Below are 6,000 nucleotides of genomic sequence, written 5' to 3'. Positions count from 1 at the left end.
CAAAGGCCCAACTACGCCTGTCAAGAGCCAAGGCCCAGTCCTCTCCGACCCGAGCCTGAGAGACTTCCTCTGAAGGTCAAGCCGAGAAGAGCCATGTGGAGAATGCGCCAGGAGAGGCATGCCGGCGATTGGAGGAACAACGCGAGAGCAGGGCCGTCACTTCCAGCTATCATCTACAGAACTGGGGTTGACTGGGATTAGGAGTACAGGTTCGGAGGGGGCCGGTTGGTGCATGTGTGGTACTTGCGGGTACGCAGGATGCAGTGACGAGTCGCGAGACGGTTTGGTGCTTTTTATAATAACGTTTATAGTCCTAGAGGTAACTATCCTCAGTCACAGCCTGACCAACAAAAATGGGTAACAAGGGTTGCCCTCGCAGGGGCTCTATACAAACAAACACAAACGGGGTAGAACACGACTACGTCCGGCAATAGCTGGTCACTATAGGGCCGCGGTATGGCCGACTACGGGTCCTTAATTATATAGTCAACTTAGCCGTCCAGACGTCCCTCGCCGTTCGGGATGGTGGTCTTTTGACGTAGCAGTCGCTGGGCCCAGTTGCTGAAGCGTTGACAAAGTCTTTGAGCGCTCCGGCGCTCTGATGACACTGGAGCACCACAGGCCCCGGCGGAGTCCTTGGACGGATGTGGGGTGGCGAGGGACAGGCCAACTGCGCAGCAAACAGGTGGCCACCGGCGGCGCTGGACTTGCCGCAACCACGGGTGAGGGCAGAACGGCTGTGGGCGGCGGGAGGCAGGCCGCAGCTGCGGGCTGAAGTGAGGCGGCAGCGGCCGCTGGGGTCCGCGGGCAGGCCACAGCCGTGGGAGGGAGCGGGGCGGCAACGGCCGCTGGTGACTGCGGGCAGACCACAGCCGCAGGCAGCAACGGCCGCGAATGACGTTGGAGGAAGGCGGCGGCGGCCGCTGGTCGTCGCGGGGCAGCGGTTCTTGGATGGTCGTCTCAGCGCCGTCCCACTGATGTCCAGGGGAAGTATCTCTCCTGTCTCTGGCCTCCTTTCTGGCTCAGGTGAGTCGCTCTGGCTCTCAGTCGCTCCCACGATCTCCTGCTCCTTCTGTCTCGTTCTGCTGACTCACTGTGACTCGCATTCCTCGCCCCTTTTATATTGGCTCCTCCCCCAGTCCACCTGTCAGTCTCCACGGTCCGTCCCTGAACTCTGTCCCCCGGAAACAGTTTCCCCCGGAACCCAGGTGACAGTCCCCTTGGTTCCGACCCGGACACTCAATGGGGACCCTCTCTCCCACACATGGGAGGCTCAATGGCCTTTGTCAATAAGAGACTCACGGGCCTAGCGCCCCCGCTAGGGTCAGAGCTTCGAGTGGGAACTCATGTGTTGACTCCCAAGACTGGGCGCACCACCTTTGTGAAAAGCACACTAATGTTAATTAGTGAAAGACTTTTTGACTATTCTAATCTTATTGTTATTACTTCTTCTGTTAAATTGCAGTTACTAACACTACTTGTTTATTGCTACTGTTGTATATAAAAAGCATTATATCATTCTAAAAAGCTTAGAAAAATATCCATACTCATCATCGGTGCAATCTATGAAAATATTCCAGTAGCTAATCCGCACAGTGAATGCCATAGGAAAAAAAAGAAGTCATGTCTCTGGGAAGAAGGAGAGGAAAAAATGAAAGTGCAAAAATGAAAAAGTGAAGGGGCTCTCGTCAGTGGTGGTCGCTCAGATCAGGGAGGAATCCTCACATTCGCACGTTTGTGGATAGAAAGTGATTATTTATTTCAATATTTTATAGAAAATTCAATATGAATATCTCGGCGTCGCCGTATAACAGAGTACGGTGCTATATAATCCCGGCATCTTATCTGGCCACAAGATGGAGTCCTGCCTCTAGGAACTACATCTCCCAGCATGCACTGCTGATGCTTAGGTTTCCTGTCTCCATAGCAACAGGATACAGGGTTTTTTTTCTCCAGTGAAACATCTGTTGGAAACTGTTGGTAGGAAGTGCACGGTGCGCAGGTAACAGAGGATGGGGGTTGTAGTGTCTCGTTATGGAAGGCGAGAGGTGCACTACCTGGGCTCAGCCGGGGTCGCCACAGTTTGGGGTCCTGAACTATGAAATGCAGTGACCTTTTCTATGGAAAATTGCAGATGGATACCTGAGTGAGAATAAGTATCTGTACTATTGAGCAGAGCCAAGTTTGACATTTAGTCTTTACTGATGATGTAGCAGAGCTGAACTGACATTTAATCCATACTGATATAGTGTATACTAATGCAGCATTGAGTTTGACACTCAGTCCATACTGATGTAGCAGAGCCGAGTATGACAATCAGTCCATACTGATGTAGCAGAGCCGAGTATGACAATCAGTCCATACTGATGTAGCAGAGCCAAGTATGACAATCAGGCCATACTGATGTAGCAGAGCCGAGTATGAAAATCAGTCCATACTGATGTAGCAGAGCCAAGTATGGCATTTAGTGCATAGTGATGTTTCAGGGTCGAGTATGACATTCAGTTCAGAGTGATGTAGCAGAGCCAAGTGAGGCATTCAGTCCATACGGCATTCAATCCAGAGTGATGTAGTAAAGCCAATTATGGCATTCAGTCAATACTGATGTAGCAGAGCTGAGTATGGCAAAAATCCAGAATGATGTAGCACAGTCGAGTATGGCATTCAGTCCATACTGATAGAGCAGAGCCAAGTATGGCATTCAGTCCATACTGATGTAGCAGAGCCGAGTATGACATTCAGTCCATACTGATGTAGCAGAGCCGAGCATGACAATCAGTCCAGAGTGATGTAGCAGAGCCGAGCATGACATTCAGTCCAGAGTGATGTAGCACAGCCGAGCATGACATTCAGTCCATACTGATGTAGCAGAGCGGAGTATGACATTCAGCCTATACTGATGTAGCAGAGCCAGCTATGGCATTCAGTCCATACTGATGTAGCAGAGCAGAGTATGGCTTTCAGTCTAGAGTGATGTAGCCGAGTATGGCATTCAGTCCAGAGTGATGTAGCAGAGCAGAGTATGACATTCAGTCCATACTGATGTAGCAGAGCCGAGCATGACATTCAGTCCTGAGTGATTATTTCAACTGTGTTTATTAATTTTTAACATAACAGGATAAAAGGGTAAAATACAGAGAAAAGGGGAGGGAGGGGAAGAAGGGAAAACAAGGGAATTCGGATAGGGAAGGATAAGGGGAATTAAAATTTTGAGAACTCAATGTATAGATGCATATATATAAGAAAAGCAGGATTAAACAATACAACAAACAGAATGTATCTTCCTAACAACAGTATTACATTGAAACAAATTATGAAATGTTCCAACCAAACCAACCACTAATTAATATCAATTAGGAAACTGAGAAAAATTAGGAGATATCATGAAACATGAAAATAGGACTATAATTTTGAAAATGTCAGGTTCCAAAGATCCCATTTCCTGGAATATTTCTAAAGACAATTATTATTTCATGCAAAATGCAGTGTTCCATAGAACTATGAAAATACATCTTGTCCATGATGTCAGGGAGTCTAGGAACTTCTGGCCTTTTGTTCCAGGCCAAGAATTTTTTAAAAAAACAGGAAAAGATGAATAAGAACATATCTTATTGATGGGTCAAATTCTTCCATATCAATTGAAAGTAAAGCCATCTGGGGAGTGATCATAAGGCCTCTATTGAGAAGTGAATTAGTGATTATATTAATTTGTTTTCACAGTTGTTTAAGTTTTGCGCAACTCCAAAAAAAGTGTAGATGATTTCCTGGATAACCGCAATCTCTCCAACATAGTCATGAATAGCGCGGGTTAATGTGGGAAAGCCTGACTGGAGGGTAATACCATCTAACCAAGATTTTATAATATGATTCTTGAAGAACCATCAAAATCCTCAAAGCATATGTACAACCAATGACTCTTTCCCCTTGTTCAATCTGCAGTGAAATGTTCAAATCAGACTCCCATCGTGACATACCCGTATATACTTGTGAATAAGCTGACCCTAGTATAAGAAGAGGCCCCTAATTTTGTCACAAAAAACTGGGAAAACTTATTGACTCGAGTATAAGCCTAGGGTGGAAAATGCAGCAGCCACTGGTAAATTCCAAAAATAAAAATAGATACCAATAAAAGTAAAATTAATTGAGACATCAGTAGGTTAAATGTTTTTGAATATCCATATTGAATCAGGAGCCACATAAAATGCTCCATAAAGTTCATGATGGGTCCCATAAGATGCTCCATACAAAAATAAGCCCCATATAATGCTGCAGAAAGGTTAATGATGGCCCCATAAGATGCTCCATATTAAAATATGCCCCATATAATGCTGCACAAAGGTTAATGATGGCCCCATAAGATGCTCCATACAAAAATATGCCCCATATAACGCTGCACAAAGATTAGTGATGGCCCCATAAGATGCTCCATACAAAATATGCCCCATATAATGCTGCACAAAGGTTAATGATGGCCCCATAAGATGCTCCATATTAAAATATGCCCCATATAACGCTGCACAAAGATTAATGATGGCCCCATAAGATGCTCCATACAAAAATATGCCCCATATAATGCTGCACAAAGGTTAATGATGGCCCCATAAGATGCTCCATACAAAATATGCCCCATATAATGCTGCACAAAGGTTAATGATGGCCCCATAAGATGCTCCATACAAAAATATGCTCCATATGCTGCTGCGATTAAAAAAAAAGACATACTCACCTCTCGTCACTGGGGGTCAGGTGTCGGTGTCACTGCTGGCTCAGACCCCTGGCACTTGCTTTATTCACCTGTCCCCATTCCACTGTCATTGCACCCTCTGACCTGAACGTCACAGTCAGAGGACCCGGAAGACACAGCCCAGCGGTGGAACGGGGACAGGTGAATATGGCATGACTCACCCTCCCCCAGTCCTACTCACACTCCTGGCGCTGCTACATCTCAGACCGCTCATTAAAGTAATGAAAATGCGTTCCACGCCTATTAGAGTGGAGACGCGTGCATATTCACACGGGTGGTGTGTGGCCGATCGCAGCCGGGTGTCAGCTGATTCTCACAGCTGACACCCGGCACTAGGTGCCAGGAGCGGTCACAGACAAAACCCAACTTTTGGGTATTTTTTATCATATAGACCCCTCAAAGTGACTTCAAATGTGATGTCATCCCTGTTGATAAAGCAGCACGCGAAACGCATGTCCAATGGCTCTCCTGGGGATTCTTGCAACTGCAATTGATTATGGGTAAGCTTTCTTAAATGGTTTATGGTAAATGGAATTGCACTTTATGCTCTTTACCTAAAGTCAGTCTCCTCACTATATGTTTCTATAGGTGTGGGATTGGGGCTCTGTATATTCCATATCCATTTGTGTTTAGCGTCCCCACTATAATTTTCCCCAGGCGAGATTTTGGAATTCTGCCTTGCCCATATGTATTGTCATTTTGTGTTTTATTTATTTTGTGGTATTTGTATTAATAATGTTTAATTGAACATCCTATGAAGTCAGCACTCCTTTTTGCTTTTTTAATATTCTACTTTATGGAGTTTCTTCTTATTTATTTTCAAATGAGATTTTATCCACAACAACTATGAGATTGGACATTATTATGTTTGTAGCTGTATTGATTGTTTCTGTGTATTAGCTAACACTCTCCCAGTAATATAGGCTGGATGTGACCTCTGTGAGTCTCCCAGTAGTATAGGCTGGATGTGACCTCTGTCAGTTTCCCAGTAATATAGGCTGTGCGTGAGGTCTGTGTGTCTCCCCCAGTAATATAGGCTGGATGTGAGGTCTCTGTGTCTCTCCAGTAATATAGGCTGGATGTGAGCTCTGTGTCTCTCCCAGTAATATAGGCTGGATGTGAGCTCTATGTGTCTCTCCCAGTAATATAGGCTGGATGTGAGGTCTGTGTGTCTCTCCCACTAATATAGGCTGGATGTGAGCTCTGTGTGTCTCTCCCTGTAATATAGGCTGGATGTGAGCTCTGTGTGTCTCTCC

This window comes from Dendrobates tinctorius, unplaced genomic scaffold (assembly GCF_039654945.1).
Source record: "Dendrobates tinctorius isolate UK_male_01 unplaced genomic scaffold, ASM3965494v1 ptg000084l, whole genome shotgun sequence".
NCBI classification, from domain to species: domain Eukaryota; kingdom Metazoa; phylum Chordata; class Amphibia; order Anura; family Dendrobatidae; genus Dendrobates; species Dendrobates tinctorius.
Note: the sequence above shows the minus strand (reverse complement) of the source record.